The sequence below is a fragment of the Camelina sativa genome, chromosome 10, assembly GCF_030686135.1.
Source record: "Camelina sativa cultivar CO46 ecotype springtype chromosome 10, ASM3068613v1".
NCBI lineage: Eukaryota > Viridiplantae > Streptophyta > Magnoliopsida > Brassicales > Brassicaceae > Camelina > Camelina sativa.
Window position 1 is genome coordinate 21,878,091 of NC_141889.1, and position 17,021 is coordinate 21,895,111.

Genomic DNA, 17,021 nt, shown 5'->3' on the forward strand with positions numbered 1-17,021 from the left:
ACCTTTTCGGAAAGCCCCAAGAGTGTTTCTGGCAAGGCAATGGGTCTTCGTTCCATTGGACCGTTCCGGAGGCCGAATTTTGACGTTTGAAGGTGTTTCGGATGTTTTTTGGTGATCGCGACACAATTAGCTACAAGTACAAAATTATGTTTGGATATGGTTATCTCTTGTTTTTCGCGGTTGGAAGCACATCCAAGGTGAATAAACGGTCCACATATCAAGTGGGACCCACATTGAATGATCCCTAGAGTTTTTAAAACACGATATATGCGATTGAATGGTATATACTAACGGATGCGATCATACCAGCACTAATTCACCGGATCCCATCAGAACTCCGCAGTTAAGCGTGCTTGGGCGAGAGTAGTACTAGGATGGGTGACCTCCCGGGAAGTCCTCGTGTTGCATCCCTCCTTCTGTTTTTTTTTTTTTTTTTTGGTTGTTGCGTAAGACTATATAGTACAAACATAACGTCGTAACTTTTACATCGTGAGGGACCACGCGACCCATAATACCTTTTCGGAAAGCCCCAAGAGTGTTTCTGGCAAGGCAATGGGTCTTCGTACCATTGGACCATTCCGGAGGCCGAATTTTGACGTTTGAAGGTGTTTCGGATGTTTTCCGGTGATCGCGACACAATTAGCTACGAATACAAAATTATGTTTGGATATGGTAATCTCTTGTTTTTCGCGGTTGGAAGCACGTGCAAGGTGAATAAACTGGTCCAGATATCAAGTGGGACCCACATTGAATGATCCCTAGAGTTTTTAAAACACGATATATGCGATTGAATGGTATATACTAACGGATGCGATCATACCAGCACTAATGCACCGGATCCCATCAGAACTCCGCAGTCAAGCGTGCTTGGGCGAGAGTAGTACTAGGATGGGTGACCTCCCGGGAAGTCCTCGTGTTGCATCCCTCCTTCTTTTTTTTTTTTTTTTTTGGTTGTTGCGTAAGACTATATAGTACAAACATAACGCCGTAACTTTTACATCGTGAGGAACCACGCGACCCATAATACCTTTTCGGAAAGCCCCAAGAGTGTTTCTGGCAAGGCAATGGGTCTTCGTTCCATTGGACCGTTCCGGAGGCCGAATTTTGACGTTTGAAGGTGTTTCGGATGTTTTTTGGTGATCGCGACACAATTAGCTACAAGTACAAAATTATGTTTGGATATGGTTATCTCTTGTTTTTCGCGGTTGGAAGCACGTCCAAGGTGAATAAACGGTCCACATATCAAGTGGGACCCACATTGAATGATCCCTAGAGTTTTTAAAACACGATATATGCGATTGAATGGTATATACTAACGGATGCGATCATACCAGCACTAATTCACCGGATCCCATCAGAACTCCGCAGTTAAGCGTGCTTGGGCGAGAGTAGTACTAGGATGGGTGACCTCCCGGGAAGTCCTCGTGTTGCATCCCTCCTTCTTTTTTTTTTTTTTTTTTTGGTTGTTGCGTAAGACTATATAGTACAAACATAACGTCGTAACTTTTACATCGTGAGGGACCACGCGACCCATAATACCTTTTCGGAAAGCCCCAAGAGTGTTTCTGGCAAGGCAATGGGTCTTCGTACCATTGGACCATTCCGGAGGCCGAATTTTGACGTTTGAAGGTGTTTCGGATGTTTTCCGGTGATCGCGACACAATTAGCTACGAATACAAAATTATGTTTGGATATGGTAATCTCTTGTTTTTCGCGGTTGGAAGCACGTGCAAGGTGAATAAACTGGTCCAGATATCAAGTGGGACCCACATTGAATGATCCCTAGAGTTTTTAAAACACGATATATGCGATTGAATGGTATATACTAACGGATGCGATCATACCAGCACTAATGCACCGGATCCCATCAGAACTCCGCAGTCAAGCGTGCTTGGGCGAGAGTAGTACTAGGATGGGTGACCTCCCGGGAAGTCCTCGTGTTGCATCCCTCCTTCTTTTTTTTTTTTTTTTTTGGTTGTTGCGTAAGACTATATAGTACAAACATAACGCCGTAACTTTTACATCGTGAGGAACCACGCGACCCATAATACCTTTTCGGAAAGCCCCAAGAGTGTTTCTGGCAAGGCAATGGGTCTTCGTTCCATTGGACCGTTCCGGAGGCCGAATTTTGACGTTTGAAGGTGTTTCGGATGTTTTTTGGTGATCGCGACACAATTAGCTACAAGTACAAAATTATGTTTGGATATGGTTATCTCTTGTTTTTCGCGGTTGGAAGCACGTCCAAGGTGAATAAACGGTCCACATATCAAGTGGGACCCACATTGAATGATCCCTAGAGTTTTTAAAACACGATATATGCGATTGAATGGTATATACTAACGGATGCGATCATACCAGCACTAATGCACCGGATCCCATCAGAACTCCGCAGTCAAGCGTGCTTGGGCGAGAGTAGTACTAGGATGGGTGACCTCCCGGGAAGTCCTCGTGTTGCATCCCTCCTTCTTTTTTTTTTTTTTTTTTTGGTTGTTGCGTAAGACTATATAGTACAAACATAACGCCGTAACTTTTACATCGTGAGGAACCACGCGACCCATAATACCTTTTCGGAAAGCCCCAAGAGTGTTTCTGGCAAGGCAATGGGTCTTCGTTCCATTGGACCGTTCCGGAGGCCGAATTTTGACGTTTGAAGGTGTTTCGGATGTTTTTTGGTGATCGCGACACAATTAGCTACAAGTACAAAATTATGTTTGGATATGGTTATCTCTTGTTTTTCGCGGTTGGAAGCACGTCCAAGGTGAATAAACGGTCCACATATCAAGTGGGACCCACATTGAATGATCCCTAGAGTTTTTAAAACACGATATATGCGATTGAATGGTATATACTAACGGATGCGATCATACCAGCACTAATTCACCGGATCCCATCAGAACTCCGCAGTTAAGCGTGCTTGGGCGAGAGTAGTACTAGGATGGGTGACCTCCCGGGAAGTCCTCGTGTTGCATCCCTCCTTCTTTTTTTTTTTTTTTTTTTGGTTGTTGCGTAAGACTATATAGTACAAACATAACGTCGTAACTTTTACATCGTGAGGGACCACGCGACCCATAATACCTTTTCGGAAAGCCCCAAGAGTGTTTCTGGCAAGGCAATGGGTCTTCGTACCATTGGACCATTCCGGAGGCCGAATTTTGACGTTTGAAGGTGTTTCGGATGTTTTCCGGTGATCGCGACACAATTAGCTACGAATACAAAATTATGTTTGGATATGGTAATCTCTTGTTTTTCGCGGTTGGAAGCACGTGCAAGGTGAATAAACTGGTCCAGATATCAAGTGGGACCCACATTGAATGATCCCTAGAGTTTTTAAAACACGATATATGCGATTGAATGGTATATACTAACGGATGCGATCATACCAGCACTAATGCACCGGATCCCATCAGAACTCCGCAGTCAAGCGTGCTTGGGCGAGAGTAGTACTAGGATGGGTGACCTCCCGGGAAGTCCTCGTGTTGCATCCCTCCTTCTTTTTTTTTTTTTTTTTTTGGTTGTTGCGTAAGACTATATAGTACAAACATAACGCCGTAACTTTTACATCGTGAGGAACCACGCGACCCATAATACCTTTTCGGAAAGCCCCAAGAGTGTTTCTGGCAAGGCAATGGGTCTTCGTTCCATTGGACCGTTCCGGAGGCCGAATTTTGACGTTTGAAGGTGTTTCGGATGTTTTTTGGTGATCGCGACACAATTAGCTACAAGTACAAAATTATGTTTGGATATGGTTATCTCTTGTTTTTCGCGGTTGGAAGCACGTCCAAGGTGAATAAACGGTCCACATATCAAGTGGGACCCACATTGAATGATCCCTAGAGTTTTTAAAACACGATATATGCGATTGAATGGTATATACTAACGGATGCGATCATACCAGCACTAATGCACCGGATCCCATCAGAACTCCGCAGTCAAGCGTGCTTGGGCGAGAGTAGTACTAGGATGGGTGACCTCCCGGGAAGTCCTCGTGTTGCATCCCTCCTTCTTTTTTTTTTTTTTTTTTTGGTTGTTGCGTAAGACTATATAGTACAAACATAACGCCGTAACTTTTACATCGTGAGGAACCACGCGACCCATAATACCTTTTCGGAAAGCCCCAAGAGTGTTTCTGGCAAGGCAATGGGTCTTCGTTCCATTGGACCGTTCCGGAGGCCGAATTTTGACGTTTGAAGGTGTTTCGGATGTTTTTTGGTGATCGCGACACAATTAGCTACAAGTACAAAATTATGTTTGGATATGGTTATCTCTTGTTTTTCGCGGTTGGAAGCACGTCCAAGGTGAATAAACGGTCCACATATCAAGTGGGACCCACATTGAATGATCCCTAGAGTTTTTAAAACACGATATATGCGATTGAATGGTATATACTAACGGATGCGATCATACCAGCACTAATTCACCGGATCCCATCAGAACTCCGCAGTTAAGCGTGCTTGGGCGAGAGTAGTACTAGGATGGGTGACCTCCCGGGAAGCCCTCGTGTTGCATCCCTCCTTCTTTTTTTTTTTTTTTTTTTGGTTGTTGCGTAAGACTATATAGTACAAACATAACGTCGTAACTTTTACATCGTGAGGGACCACGCGACCCATAATACCTTTTCGGAAAGCCCCAAGAGTGTTTCTGGCAAGGCAATGGGTCTTCGTACCATTGGACCATTCCGGAGGCCGAATTTTGACGTTTGAAGGTGTTTCGGATGTTTTCCGGTGATCGCGACACAATTAGCTACGAATACAAAATTATGTTTGGATATGGTAATCTCTTGTTTTTCGCGGTTGGAAGCACGTGCAAGGTGAATAAACTGGTCCAGATATCAAGTGGGACCCACATTGAATGATCCCTAGAGTTTTTAAAACACGATATATGCGATTGAATGGTATATACTAACGGATGCGATCATACCAGCACTAATGCACCGGATCCCATCAGAACTCCGCAGTCAAGCGTGCTTGGGCGAGAGTAGTACTAGGATGGGTGACCTCCCGGGAAGTCCTCGTGTTGCATCCCTCCTTCTTTTTTTTTTTTTTTTTTTGGTTGTTGCGTAAGACTATATAGTACAAACATAACGCCGTAACTTTTACATCGTGAGGAACCACGCGACCCATAATACCTTTTCGGAAAGCCCCAAGAGTGTTTCTGGCAAGGCAATGGGTCTTCGTTCCATTGGACCGTTCCGGAGGCCGAATTTTGACGTTTGAAGGTGTTTCGGATGTTTTTTGGTGATCGCGACACAATTAGCTACAAGTACAAAATTATGTTTGGATATGGTTATCTCTTGTTTTTCGCGGTTGGAAGCACGTCCAAGGTGAATAAACGGTCCACATATCAAGTGGGACCCACATTGAATGATCCCTAGAGTTTTTAAAACACGATATATGCGATTGAATGGTATATACTAACGGATGCGATCATACCAGCACTAATTCACCGGATCCCATCAGAACTCCGCAGTTAAGCGTGCTTGGGCGAGAGTAGTACTAGGATGGGTGACCTCCCGGGAAGTCCTCGTGTTGCATCCCTCCTTCTTTTTTTTTTTTTTTTTTTGGTTGTTGCGTAAGACTATATAGTACAAACATAACGTCGTAACTTTTACATCGTGAGGGACCACGCGACCCATAATACCTTTTCGGAAAGCCCCAAGAGTGTTTCTGGCAAGGCAATGGGTCTTCGTACCATTGGACCATTCCGGAGGCCGAATTTTGACGTTTGAAGGTGTTTCGGATGTTTTCCGGTGATCGCGACACAATTAGCTACGAATACAAAATTATGTTTGGATATGGTAATCTCTTGTTTTTCGCGGTTGGAAGCACGTGCAAGGTGAATAAACTGGTCCAGATATCAAGTGGGACCCACATTGAATGATCCCTAGAGTTTTTAAAACACGATATATGCGATTGAATGGTATATACTAACGGATGCGATCATACCAGCACTAATGCACCGGATCCCATCAGAACTCCGCAGTCAAGCGTGCTTGGGCGAGAGTAGTACTAGGATGGGTGACCTCCCGGGAAGTCCTCGTGTTGCATCCCTCCTTCTTTTTTTTTTTTTTTTTTTGGTTGTTGCGTAAGACTATATAGTACAAACATAACGCCGTAACTTTTACATCGTGAGGAACCACGCGACCCATAATACCTTTTCGGAAAGCCCCAAGAGTGTTTCTGGCAAGGCAATGGGTCTTCGTTCCATTGGACCGTTCCGGAGGCCGAATTTTGACGTTTGAAGGTGTTTCGGATGTTTTTTGGTGATCGCGACACAATTAGCTACAAGTACAAAATTATGTTTGGATATGGTTATCTCTTGTTTTTCGCGGTTGGAAGCACGTCCAAGGTGAATAAACGGTCCACATATCAAGTGGGACCCACATTGAATGATCCCTAGAGTTTTTAAAACACGATATATGCGATTGAATGGTATATACTAACGGATGCGATCATACCAGCACTAATTCACCGGATCCCATCAGAACTCCGCAGTTAAGCTTGCTTGGGCGAGAGTAGTACTAGGATGGGTGACCTCCCGGGAAGTCCTCGTGTTGCATCCCTCCCTCTTTTTTTTTTTTTTTTTTTTGGTTGTTGCGTAAGACTATATATTACAAACATAACGTCGTAACTTTTACATCGTGAGGAACCACGCGACCCATAATACCTTTTCGGAAAGCCCCAAGAGTGTTTCTGGCAAGGCAATGGGTCTTCGTACCATTGGACCATTCCGGAGGCCGAATTTTGACGTTTGAAGGTGTTTCGGATGTTTTCCGGTGATCGCGACACAATTAGCTACGAATACAAAATTATGTTTGGATATGGTAATCTCTTGTTTTTCGCGGTTGGAAGCACGTGCAAGGTGAATAAACTGGTCCAGATATCAAGTGGGACCCACATTGAATGATCCATTGAGTTTTCAAAAAACGATATATGCGATTGCATGATATATACTAACGGATGCGATCATACCAGCACTAATGCACCGGATCCCATCAGAACTCCGCAGTTAAGCGTGCTTGGGCGAGAGTAGTACTAGGATGGGTGACCTCCCGGGAAGTCCTCGTGTTGCATCCCTCCTTCTTTTTTTTTTTTTTTTTTTGGTTGTTGCGTAAGACTATATAGTACAAACATAACGTCGTAACTTTTACATCGTGAGGGACCACGCGACCCATAATACCTTTTCGGAAAGCCCCAAGAGTGTTTCTGGCAAGGCAATGGGTCTTCGTACCATTGGACCATTCCGGAGGCCGAATTTTGACGTTTGAAGGTGTTTCGGATGTTTTCCGGTGATCGCGACACAATTAGCTACGAATACAAAATTATGTTTGGATATGGTAATCTCTTGTTTTTCGCGGTTGGAAGCACGTGCAAGGTGAATAAACTGGTCCAGATATCAAGTGGGACCCACATTGAATGATCCCTAGAGTTTTTAAAACACGATATATGCGATTGAATGGTATATACTAACGGATGCGATCATACCAGCACTAATTCACCGGATCCCATCAGAACTCCGCAGTTAAGCGTGCTTGGGCGAGAGTAGTACTAGGATGGGTGACCTCCCGGGAAGCCCTCGTGTTGCATCCCTCCTTCTTTTTTTTTTTTTTTTTTTGGTTGTTGCGTAAGACTATATAGTACAAACATAACGCCGTAACTTTTACATCGTGAGGAACCACGCGACCCATAATACCTTTTCGGAAAGCCCCAAGAGTGTTTCTGGCAAGGCAATGGGTCTTCGTTCCATTGGACCGTTCCGGAGGCCGAATTTTGACGTTTGAAGGTGTTTCGGATGTTTTCCGGTGATCGCGACACAATTAGCTACGAATACAAAATTATGTTTGGATATGGTAATCTCTTGTTTTTCGCGGTTGGAAGCACGTGCAAGGTGAATAAACTGGTCCAGATATCAAGTGGGACCCACATTGAATGATCCCTAGAGTTTTTAAAACACGATATATGCGATTGAATGGTATATACTAACGGATGCGATCATACCAGCACTAATGCACCGGATCCCATCAGAACTCCGCAGTCAAGCGTGCTTGGGCGAGAGTAGTACTAGGATGGGTGACCTCCCGGGAAGTCCTCGTGTTGCATCCCTCCTTCTTTTTTTTTTTTTTTTTTTGGTTGTTGCGTAAGACTATATAGTACAAACATAACGCCGTAACTTTTACATCGTGAGGAACCACGCGACCCATAATACCTTTTCGGAAAGCCCCAAGAGTGTTTCTGGCAAGGCAATGGGTCTTCGTTCCATTGGACCGTTCCGGAGGCCGAATTTTGACGTTTGAAGGTGTTTCGGATGTTTTTTGGTGATCGCGACACAATTAGCTACAAGTACAAAATTATGTTTGGATATGGTTATCTCTTGTTTTTCGCGGTTGGAAGCACGTCCAAGGTGAATAAACGGTCCACATATCAAGTGGGACCCACATTGAATGATCCCTAGAGTTTTTAAAACACGATATATGCGATTGAATGGTATATACTAACGGATGCGATCATACCAGCACTAATTCACCGGATCCCATCAGAACTCCGCAGTTAAGCGTGCTTGGGCGAGAGTAGTACTAGGATGGGTGACCTCCCGGGAAGTCCTCGTGTTGCATCCCTCCTTCTTTTTTTTTTTTTTTTTTTGGTTGTTGCGTAAGACTATATAGTACAAACATAACGTCGTAACTTTTACATCGTGAGGAACCACGCGACCCATAATACCTTTTCGGAAAGCCCCAAGAGTGTTTCTGGCAAGGCAATGGGTCTTCGTACCATTGGACCGTTCCGGAGGCCGAATTTTGACGTTTGAAGGTGTTTCGGATGTTTTCCGGTGATCGCGACACAATTAGCTACGAATACAAAATTATGTTTGGATATGGTAATCTCTTGTTTTTCTTGGTTGGAAGCACGTGCAAGGTGAATAAACGGTCCACATATCAAGTGGGACCCACATTGAATGATCCCTAGAGTTTTTAAAACACGATATATGCGATTGAATGGTATATACTAACGGATGCGATCATACCAGCACTAATTCACCGGATCCCATCAGAACTCCGCAGTCAAGCGTGCTTGGGCGAGAGTAGTACTAGGATGGGTGACCTCCCGGGAAGTCCTCGTGTTGCATCCCTCCTTCTTTTTTTTTTTTTTTTTTTGGTTGTTGCGTAAGACTATATAGTACAAACATAACGTCGTAACTTTTACATCGTGAGGGACCACGCGACCCATAATACCTTTTCGGAAAGCCCCAAGAGTGTTTCTGGCAAGGCAATGGGTCTTCGTACCATTGGACCGTTCCGGAGGCCGAATTTTGACGTTTGAAGGTGTTTCGGATGTTTTCCGGTGATCGCGACACAATTAGCTACGAATACAAAATTATGTTTGGATATGGTAATCTCTTGTTTTTCGCGGTTGGAAGCACGTGCAAGGTGAATAAACTGGTCCAGATATCAAGTGGGACCCACATTGAATGATCCCTAGAGTTTTTAAAACACGATATATGCGATTGAATGGTATATACTAACGGATGCGATCATACCAGCACTAATGCACCGGATCCCATCAGAACTCCGCAGTCAAGCGTGCTTGGGCGAGAGTAGTACTAGGATGGGTGACCTCCCGGGAAGTCCTCGTGTTGCATCCCTCCTTCTTTTTTTTTTTTTTTTTTTGGTTGTTGCGTAAGACTATATAGTACAAACATAACGCCGTAACTTTTACATCGTGAGGAACCACGCGACCCATAATACCTTTTCGGAAAGCCCCAAGAGTGTTTCTGGCAAGGCAATGGGTCTTCGTTCCATTGGACCGTTCCGGAGGCCGAATTTTGACGTTTGAAGGTGTTTCGGATGTTTTTTGGTGATCGCGACACAATTAGCTACAAGTACAAAATTATGTTTGGATATGGTTATCTCTTGTTTTTCGCGGTTGGAAGCACGTCCAAGGTGAATAAACGGTCCACATATCAAGTGGGACCCACATTGAATGATCCCTAGAGTTTTTAAAACACGATATATGCGATTGAATGGTATATACTAACGGATGCGATCATACCAGCACTAATTCACCGGATCCCATCAGAACTCCGCAGTTAAGCGTGCTTGGGCGAGAGTAGTACTAGGATGGGTGACCTCCCGGGAAGTCCTCGTGTTGCATCCCTCCTTCTTTTTTTTTTTTTTTTTTTGGTTGTTGCGTAAGACTATATAGTACAAACATAACGTCGTAACTTTTACATCGTGAGGGACCACGCGACCCATAATACCTTTTCGGAAAGCCCCAAGAGTGTTTCTGGCAAGGCAATGGGTCTTCGTACCATTGGACCATTCCGGAGGCCGAATTTTGACGTTTGAAGGTGTTTCGGATGTTTTCCGGTGATCGCGACACAATTAGCTACGAATACAAAATTATGTTTGGATATGGTAATCTCTTGTTTTTCGCGGTTGGAAGCACGTGCAAGGTGAATAAACTGGTCCAGATATCAAGTGGGACCCACATTGAATGATCCCTAGAGTTTTTAAAACACGATATATGCGATTGAATGGTATATACTAACGGATGCGATCATACCAGCACTAATGCACCGGATCCCATCAGAACTCCGCAGTCAAGCGTGCTTGGGCGAGAGTAGTACTAGGATGGGTGACCTCCCGGGAAGTCCTCGTGTTGCATCCCTCCTTCTTTTTTTTTTTTTTTTTTTGGTTGTTGCGTAAGACTATATAGTACAAACATAACGCCGTAACTTTTACATCGTGAGGAACCACGCGACCCATAATACCTTTTCGGAAAGCCCCAAGAGTGTTTCTGGCAAGGCAATGGGTCTTCGTTCCATTGGACCGTTCCGGAGGCCGAATTTTGACGTTTGAAGGTGTTTCGGATGTTTTTTGGTGATCGCGACACAATTAGCTACAAGTACAAAATTATGTTTGGATATGGTTATCTCTTGTTTTTCGCGGTTGGAAGCACGTCCAAGGTGAATAAACGGTCCACATATCAAGTGGGACCCACATTGAATGATCCCTAGAGTTTTTAAAACACGATATATGCGATTGAATGGTATATACTAACGGATGCGATCATACCAGCACTAATTCACCGGATCCCATCAGAACTCCGCAGTTAAGCGTGCTTGGGCGAGAGTAGTACTAGGATGGGTGACCTCCCGGGAAGTCCTCGTGTTGCATCCCTCCTTCTTTTTTTTTTTTTTTTTTTGGTTGTTGCGTAAGACTATATAGTACAAACATAACGCCGTAACTTTTACATCGTGAGGAACCACGCGACCCATAATACCTTTTCGGAAAGCCCCAAGAGTGTTTCTGGCAAGGCAATGGGTCTTCGTACCATTGGACCATTCCGGAGGCCGAATTTTGACGTTTGAAGGTGTTTCGGATGTTTTCCGGTGATCGCGACACAATTAGCTACGAATACAAAATTATGTTTGGATATGGTAATCTCTTGTTTTTCGCGGTTGGAAGCACGTGCAAGGTGAATAAACTGGTCCAGATATCAAGTGGGACCCACATTGAATGATCCATTGAGTTTTCAAAAAACGATATATGCGATTGCATGATATATACTAACGGATGCGATCATACCAGCACTAATGCACCGGATCCCATCAGAACTCCGCAGTTAAGCGTGCTTGGGCGAGAGTAGTACTAGGATGGGTGACCTCCCGGGAAGTCCTCGTGTTGCATCCCTCCTTCTTTTTTTTTTTTTTTTTTTGGTTGTTGCGTAAGACTATATAGTACAAACATAACGTCGTAACTTTTACATCGTGAGGGACCACGCGACCCATAATACCTTTTCGGAAAGCCCCAAGAGTGTTTCTGGCAAGGCAATGGGTCTTCGTACCATTGGACCATTCCGGAGGCCGAATTTTGACGTTTGAAGGTGTTTCGGATGTTTTCCGGTGATCGCGACACAATTAGCTACGAATACAAAATTATGTTTGGATATGGTAATCTCTTGTTTTTCGCGGTTGGAAGCACGTGCAAGGTGAATAAACTGGTCCAGATATCAAGTGGGACCCACATTGAATGATCCCTAGAGTTTTTAAAACACGATATATGCGATTGAATGGTATATACTAACGGATGCGATCATACCAGCACTAATGCACCGGATCCCATCAGAACTCCGCAGTCAAGCGTGCTTGGGCGAGAGTAGTACTAGGATGGGTGACCTCCCGGGAAGTCCTCGTGTTGCATCCCTCCTTCTTTTTTTTTTTTTTTTTTTGGTTGTTGCGTAAGACTATATAGTACAAACATAACGCCGTAACTTTTACATCGTGAGGAACCACGCGACCCATAATACCTTTTCGGAAAGCCCCAAGAGTGTTTCTGGCAAGGCAATGGGTCTTCGTTCCATTGGACCGTTCCGGAGGCCGAATTTTGACGTTTGAAGGTGTTTCGGATGTTTTTTGGTGATCGCGACACAATTAGCTACAAGTACAAAATTATGTTTGGATATGGTTATCTCTTGTTTTTCGCGGTTGGAAGCACGTCCAAGGTGAATAAACGGTCCACATATCAAGTGGGACCCACATTGAATGATCCCTAGAGTTTTTAAAACACGATATATGCGATTGAATGGTATATACTAACGGATGCGATCATACCAGCACTAATTCACCGGATCCCATCAGAACTCCGCAGTTAAGCTTGCTTGGGCGAGAGTAGTACTAGGATGGGTGACCTCCCGGGAAGTCCTCGTGTTGCATCCCTCCCTCTTTTTTTTTTTTTTTTTTTTGGTTGTTGCGTAAGACTATATATTACAAACATAACGTCGTAACTTTTACATCGTGAGGAACCACGCGACCCATAATACCTTTTCGGAAAGCCCCAAGAGTGTTTCTGGCAAGGCAATGGGTCTTCGTACCATTGGACCATTCCGGAGGCCGAATTTTGACGTTTGAAGGTGTTTCGGATGTTTTCCGGTGATCGCGACACAATTAGCTACGAATACAAAATTATGTTTGGATATGGTAATCTCTTGTTTTTCGCGGTTGGAAGCACGTGCAAGGTGAATAAACTGGTCCAGATATCAAGTGGGACCCACATTGAATGATCCCTAGAGTTTTTAAAACACGATATATGCGATTGAATGGTATATACTAACGGATGCGATCATACCAGCACTAATGCACCGGATCCCATCAGAACTCCGCAGTCAAGCGTGCTTGGGCGAGAGTAGTACTAGGATGGGTGACCTCCCGGGAAGTCCTCGTGTTGCATCCCTCCTTCTTTTTTTTTTTTTTTTTTTGGTTGTTGCGTAAGACTATATAGTACAAACATAACGCCGTAACTTTTACATCGTGAGGAACCACGCGACCCATAATACCTTTTCGGAAAGCCCCAAGAGTGTTTCTGGCAAGGCAATGGGTCTTCGTTCCATTGGACCGTTCCGGAGGCCGAATTTTGACGTTTGAAGGTGTTTCGGATGTTTTTTGGTGATCGCGACACAATTAGCTACAAGTACAAAATTATGTTTGGATATGGTTATCTCTTGTTTTTCGCGGTTGGAAGCACGTCCAAGGTGAATAAACGGTCCACATATCAAGTGGGACCCACATTGAATGATCCCTAGAGTTTTTAAAACACGATATATGCGATTGAATGGTATATACTAACGGATGCGATCATACCAGCACTAATTCACCGGATCCCATCAGAACTCCGCAGTTAAGCTTGCTTGGGCGAGAGTAGTACTAGGATGGGTGACCTCCCGGGAAGTCCTCGTGTTGCATCCCTCCTTCTTTTTTTTTTTTTTTTTTTGGTTGTTGCGTAAGACTATATAGTACAAACATAACGTCGTAACTTTTACATCGTGAGGAACCACGCGACCCATAATACCTTTTCGGAAAGCCCCAAGAGTGTTTCTGGCAAGGCAATGGGTCTTCGTACCATTGGACCGTTCCGGAGGCCGAATTTTGACGTTTGAAGGTGTTTCGGATGTTTTCCGGTGATCGCGACACAATTAGCTACGAATACAAAATTATGTTTGGATATGGTAATCTCTTGTTTTTCTTGGTTGGAAGCACGTGCAAGGTGAATAAACGGTCCACATATCAAGTGGGACCCACATTGAATGATCCCTAGAGTTTTTAAAACACGATATATGCGATTGAATGGTATATACTAACGGATGCGATCATACCAGCACTAATTCACCGGATCCCATCAGAACTCCGCAGTCAAGCGTGCTTGGGCGAGAGTAGTACTAGGATGGGTGACCTCCCGGGAAGTCCTCGTGTTGCATCCCTCCTTCTTTTTTTTTTTTTTTTTTTGGTTGTTGCGTAAGACTATATAGTACAAACATAACGTCGTAACTTTTACATCGTGAGGGACCACGCGACCCATAATACCTTTTCGGAAAGCCCCAAGAGTGTTTCTGGCAAGGCAATGGGTCTTCGTACCATTGGACCGTTCCGGAGGCCGAATTTTGACGTTTGAAGGTGTTTCGGATGTTTTCCGGTGATCGCGACACAATTAGCTACGAATACAAAATTATGTTTGGATATGGTAATCTCTTGTTTTTCGCGGTTGGAAGCACGTGCAAGGTGAATAAACTGGTCCAGATATCAAGTGGGACCCACATTGAATGATCCCTAGAGTTTTTAAAACACGATATATGCGATTGAATGGTATATACTAACGGATGCGATCATACCAGCACTAATGCACCGGATCCCATCAGAACTCCGCAGTCAAGCGTGCTTGGGCGAGAGTAGTACTAGGATGGGTGACCTCCCGGGAAGTCCTCGTGTTGCATCCCTCCTTCTTTTTTTTTTTTTTTTTTTGGTTGTTGCGTAAGACTATATAGTACAAACATAACGCCGTAACTTTTACATCGTGAGGAACCACGCGACCCATAATACCTTTTCGGAAAGCCCCAAGAGTGTTTCTGGCAAGGCAATGGGTCTTCGTTCCATTGGACCGTTCCGGAGGCCGAATTTTGACGTTTGAAGGTGTTTCGGATGTTTTTTGGTGATCGCGACACAATTAGCTACAAGTACAAAATTATGTTTGGATATGGTAATCTCTTGTTTTTCGCGGTTGGAAGCACGTCCAAGGTGAATAAACGGTCCACATATCAAGTGGGACCCACATTGAATGATCCCTAGAGTTTTTAAAACACGATATATGCGATTGAATGGTATATACTAACGGATGCGATCATACCAGCACTAATTCACCGGATCCCATCAGAACTCCGCAGTTAAGCTTGCTTGGGCGAGAGTAGTACTAGGATGGGTGACCTCCCGGGAAGTCCTCGTGTTGCATCCCTCCTTCTTTTTTTTTTTTTTTTTTTGGTTGTTGCGTAAGACTATATAGTACAAACATAACGTCGTAACTTTTACATCGTGAGGAACCACGCGACCCATAATACCTTTTCGGAAAGCCCCAAGAGTGTTTCTGGCAAGGCAATGGGTCTTCGTACCATTGGACCGTTCCGGAGGCCGAATTTTGACGTTTGAAGGTGTTTCGGATGTTTTCCGGTGATCGCGACACAATTAGCTACGAATACAAAATTATGTTTGGATATGGTAATCTCTTGTTTTTCTTGGTTGGAAGCACGTGCAAGGTGAATAAACGGTCCACATATCAAGTGGGACCCACATTGAATGATCCCTAGAGTTTTTAAAACACGATATATGCGATTGAATGGTATATACTAACGGATGCGATCATACCAGCACTAATTCACCGGATCCCATCAGAACTCCGCAGTCAAGCGTGCTTGGGCGAGAGTAGTACTAGGATGGGTGACCTCCCGGGAAGTCCTCGTGTTGCATCCCTCCTTCTTTTTTTTTTTTTTTTTTTGGTTGTTGCGTAAGACTATATAGTACAAACATAACGTCGTAACTTTTACATCGTGAGGGACCACGCGACCCATAATACCTTTTCGGAAAGCCCCAAGAGTGTTTCTGGCAAGGCAATGGGTCTTCGTACCATTGGACCGTTCCGGAGGCCGAATTTTGACGTTTGAAGGTGTTTCGGATGTTTTCCGGTGATCGCGACACAATTAGCTACGAATACAAAATTATGTTTGGATATGGTAATCTCTTGTTTTTCGCGGTTGGAAGCACGTGCAAGGTGAATAAACTGGTCCAGATATCAAGTGGGACCCACATTGAATGATCCCTAGAGTTTTTAAAACACGATATATGCGATTGAATGGTATATACTAACGGATGCGATCATACCAGCACTAATGCACCGGATCCCATCAGAACTCCGCAGTCAAGCGTGCTTGGGCGAGAGTAGTACTAGGATGGGTGACCTCCCGGGAAGTCCTCGTGTTGCATCCCTCCTTCTTTTTTTTTTTTTTTTTTTGGTTGTTGCGTAAGACTATATAGTACAAACATAACGCCGTAACTTTTACATCGTGAGGAACCACGCGACCCATAATACCTTTTCGGAAAGCCCCAAGAGTGTTTCTGGCAAGGCAATGGGTCTTCGTTCCATTGGACCGTTCCGGAGGCCGAATTTTGACGTTTGAAGGTGTTTCGGATGTTTTTTGGTGATCGCGACACAATTAGCTACAAGTACAAAATTATGTTTGGATATGGTAATCTCTTGTTTTTCGCGGTTGGAAGCACGTCCAAGGTGAATAAACGGTCCACATATCAAGTGGGACCCACATTGAATGATCCCTAGAGTTTTTAAAACACGATATATGCGATTGAATGGTATATACTAACGGATGCGATCATACCAGCACTAATTCACCGGATCCCATCAGAACTCCGCAGTTAAGCGTGCTTGGGCGAGAGTAGTACTAGGATGGGTGACCTCCCGGGAAGTCCTCGTGTTGCATCCCTCCTTCTTTTTTTTTTTTTTTTTTTGGTTGTTGCGTAAGACTATATAGTACAAACATAACGTCGTAACTTTTACATCGTGAGGGACCACGCGACCCATAATACCTTTTCGGAAAGCCCCAAGAGTGTTTCTGGCAAGGCAATGGGTCTTCGTACCATTGGACCATTCCGGAGGCCGAATTTTGACGTTTGAAGGTGTTTCGGATGTTTTC

The 17,021-nt window shown here is 44.2% G+C and overlaps 33 non-coding genes across 33 annotated transcripts; all 33 read left to right on the forward strand.

The window, feature by feature from the left end:
- Positions 1-292: 292 nt before the first annotated feature.
- On the forward strand, positions 293-411 carry LOC147936483 (5S ribosomal RNA). Its single transcript, XR_015570069.1, has one exon. It is a non-coding gene; the product is annotated as a 5S ribosomal RNA (ribosomal RNA).
- Positions 412-806: 395 nt separating this feature from the next.
- On the forward strand, positions 807-925 carry LOC147936484 (5S ribosomal RNA). The gene has a single exon (XR_015570104.1). It is a non-coding gene; the product is annotated as a 5S ribosomal RNA (ribosomal RNA).
- Positions 926-1,317: 392 nt separating this feature from the next.
- Positions 1,318-1,436, forward strand: LOC147936485 (5S ribosomal RNA). The gene has a single exon (XR_015570070.1). It is a non-coding gene; the product is annotated as a 5S ribosomal RNA (ribosomal RNA).
- A 394-nt stretch (positions 1,437-1,830) lies between these two features.
- Positions 1,831-1,949, forward strand: LOC147936486 (5S ribosomal RNA). Its single transcript, XR_015570105.1, has one exon. It is a non-coding gene; the product is annotated as a 5S ribosomal RNA (ribosomal RNA).
- Positions 1,950-2,341: 392 nt separating this feature from the next.
- Positions 2,342-2,460, forward strand: LOC147936487 (5S ribosomal RNA). The gene has a single exon (XR_015570106.1). It is a non-coding gene; the product is annotated as a 5S ribosomal RNA (ribosomal RNA).
- Positions 2,461-2,853: 393 nt separating this feature from the next.
- Positions 2,854-2,972, forward strand: LOC147936488 (5S ribosomal RNA). Its single transcript, XR_015570071.1, has one exon. It is a non-coding gene; the product is annotated as a 5S ribosomal RNA (ribosomal RNA).
- A 394-nt stretch (positions 2,973-3,366) lies between these two features.
- On the forward strand, positions 3,367-3,485 carry LOC147936489 (5S ribosomal RNA). The gene has a single exon (XR_015570107.1). It is a non-coding gene; the product is annotated as a 5S ribosomal RNA (ribosomal RNA).
- A 393-nt stretch (positions 3,486-3,878) lies between these two features.
- LOC147936490 (5S ribosomal RNA) lies at positions 3,879-3,997 on the forward strand. Its single transcript, XR_015570108.1, has one exon. It is a non-coding gene; the product is annotated as a 5S ribosomal RNA (ribosomal RNA).
- Positions 3,998-4,390: 393 nt separating this feature from the next.
- On the forward strand, positions 4,391-4,509 carry LOC147936491 (5S ribosomal RNA). The gene has a single exon (XR_015569338.1). It is a non-coding gene; the product is annotated as a 5S ribosomal RNA (ribosomal RNA).
- A 394-nt stretch (positions 4,510-4,903) lies between these two features.
- Positions 4,904-5,022, forward strand: LOC147936492 (5S ribosomal RNA). The gene has a single exon (XR_015570110.1). It is a non-coding gene; the product is annotated as a 5S ribosomal RNA (ribosomal RNA).
- Positions 5,023-5,415: 393 nt separating this feature from the next.
- On the forward strand, positions 5,416-5,534 carry LOC147936493 (5S ribosomal RNA). Its single transcript, XR_015570072.1, has one exon. It is a non-coding gene; the product is annotated as a 5S ribosomal RNA (ribosomal RNA).
- Positions 5,535-5,928: 394 nt separating this feature from the next.
- On the forward strand, positions 5,929-6,047 carry LOC147936494 (5S ribosomal RNA). Its single transcript, XR_015570111.1, has one exon. It is a non-coding gene; the product is annotated as a 5S ribosomal RNA (ribosomal RNA).
- A 393-nt stretch (positions 6,048-6,440) lies between these two features.
- LOC147936495 (5S ribosomal RNA) lies at positions 6,441-6,559 on the forward strand. Its single transcript, XR_015569551.1, has one exon. It is a non-coding gene; the product is annotated as a 5S ribosomal RNA (ribosomal RNA).
- Positions 6,560-6,954: 395 nt separating this feature from the next.
- Positions 6,955-7,073, forward strand: LOC147936496 (5S ribosomal RNA). The gene has a single exon (XR_015570064.1). It is a non-coding gene; the product is annotated as a 5S ribosomal RNA (ribosomal RNA).
- A 394-nt stretch (positions 7,074-7,467) lies between these two features.
- Positions 7,468-7,586, forward strand: LOC147936497 (5S ribosomal RNA). Its single transcript, XR_015569339.1, has one exon. It is a non-coding gene; the product is annotated as a 5S ribosomal RNA (ribosomal RNA).
- A 394-nt stretch (positions 7,587-7,980) lies between these two features.
- LOC147936498 (5S ribosomal RNA) lies at positions 7,981-8,099 on the forward strand. Its single transcript, XR_015570112.1, has one exon. It is a non-coding gene; the product is annotated as a 5S ribosomal RNA (ribosomal RNA).
- A 393-nt stretch (positions 8,100-8,492) lies between these two features.
- Positions 8,493-8,611, forward strand: LOC147936499 (5S ribosomal RNA). The gene has a single exon (XR_015570073.1). It is a non-coding gene; the product is annotated as a 5S ribosomal RNA (ribosomal RNA).
- A 393-nt stretch (positions 8,612-9,004) lies between these two features.
- On the forward strand, positions 9,005-9,123 carry LOC147936500 (5S ribosomal RNA). Its single transcript, XR_015569395.1, has one exon. It is a non-coding gene; the product is annotated as a 5S ribosomal RNA (ribosomal RNA).
- A 394-nt stretch (positions 9,124-9,517) lies between these two features.
- On the forward strand, positions 9,518-9,636 carry LOC147936501 (5S ribosomal RNA). Its single transcript, XR_015570113.1, has one exon. It is a non-coding gene; the product is annotated as a 5S ribosomal RNA (ribosomal RNA).
- Positions 9,637-10,029: 393 nt separating this feature from the next.
- Positions 10,030-10,148, forward strand: LOC147936502 (5S ribosomal RNA). The gene has a single exon (XR_015570074.1). It is a non-coding gene; the product is annotated as a 5S ribosomal RNA (ribosomal RNA).
- Positions 10,149-10,542: 394 nt separating this feature from the next.
- LOC147936503 (5S ribosomal RNA) lies at positions 10,543-10,661 on the forward strand. The gene has a single exon (XR_015570114.1). It is a non-coding gene; the product is annotated as a 5S ribosomal RNA (ribosomal RNA).
- Positions 10,662-11,054: 393 nt separating this feature from the next.
- LOC147936504 (5S ribosomal RNA) lies at positions 11,055-11,173 on the forward strand. The gene has a single exon (XR_015570076.1). It is a non-coding gene; the product is annotated as a 5S ribosomal RNA (ribosomal RNA).
- Positions 11,174-11,567: 394 nt separating this feature from the next.
- LOC147936505 (5S ribosomal RNA) lies at positions 11,568-11,686 on the forward strand. The gene has a single exon (XR_015570075.1). It is a non-coding gene; the product is annotated as a 5S ribosomal RNA (ribosomal RNA).
- A 394-nt stretch (positions 11,687-12,080) lies between these two features.
- Positions 12,081-12,199, forward strand: LOC147936506 (5S ribosomal RNA). The gene has a single exon (XR_015570116.1). It is a non-coding gene; the product is annotated as a 5S ribosomal RNA (ribosomal RNA).
- A 393-nt stretch (positions 12,200-12,592) lies between these two features.
- On the forward strand, positions 12,593-12,711 carry LOC147936507 (5S ribosomal RNA). The gene has a single exon (XR_015569552.1). It is a non-coding gene; the product is annotated as a 5S ribosomal RNA (ribosomal RNA).
- A 395-nt stretch (positions 12,712-13,106) lies between these two features.
- Positions 13,107-13,225, forward strand: LOC147936508 (5S ribosomal RNA). The gene has a single exon (XR_015570117.1). It is a non-coding gene; the product is annotated as a 5S ribosomal RNA (ribosomal RNA).
- A 393-nt stretch (positions 13,226-13,618) lies between these two features.
- On the forward strand, positions 13,619-13,737 carry LOC147936509 (5S ribosomal RNA). The gene has a single exon (XR_015569553.1). It is a non-coding gene; the product is annotated as a 5S ribosomal RNA (ribosomal RNA).
- A 393-nt stretch (positions 13,738-14,130) lies between these two features.
- Positions 14,131-14,249, forward strand: LOC147936510 (5S ribosomal RNA). Its single transcript, XR_015569396.1, has one exon. It is a non-coding gene; the product is annotated as a 5S ribosomal RNA (ribosomal RNA).
- Positions 14,250-14,643: 394 nt separating this feature from the next.
- Positions 14,644-14,762, forward strand: LOC147936511 (5S ribosomal RNA). The gene has a single exon (XR_015570118.1). It is a non-coding gene; the product is annotated as a 5S ribosomal RNA (ribosomal RNA).
- Positions 14,763-15,155: 393 nt separating this feature from the next.
- Positions 15,156-15,274, forward strand: LOC147936512 (5S ribosomal RNA). Its single transcript, XR_015569554.1, has one exon. It is a non-coding gene; the product is annotated as a 5S ribosomal RNA (ribosomal RNA).
- Positions 15,275-15,667: 393 nt separating this feature from the next.
- On the forward strand, positions 15,668-15,786 carry LOC147936513 (5S ribosomal RNA). Its single transcript, XR_015569397.1, has one exon. It is a non-coding gene; the product is annotated as a 5S ribosomal RNA (ribosomal RNA).
- Positions 15,787-16,180: 394 nt separating this feature from the next.
- LOC147936514 (5S ribosomal RNA) lies at positions 16,181-16,299 on the forward strand. The gene has a single exon (XR_015570119.1). It is a non-coding gene; the product is annotated as a 5S ribosomal RNA (ribosomal RNA).
- Positions 16,300-16,692: 393 nt separating this feature from the next.
- LOC147936515 (5S ribosomal RNA) lies at positions 16,693-16,811 on the forward strand. Its single transcript, XR_015570077.1, has one exon. It is a non-coding gene; the product is annotated as a 5S ribosomal RNA (ribosomal RNA).
- The last annotated feature ends 210 nt before the right edge of the window (positions 16,812-17,021 follow it).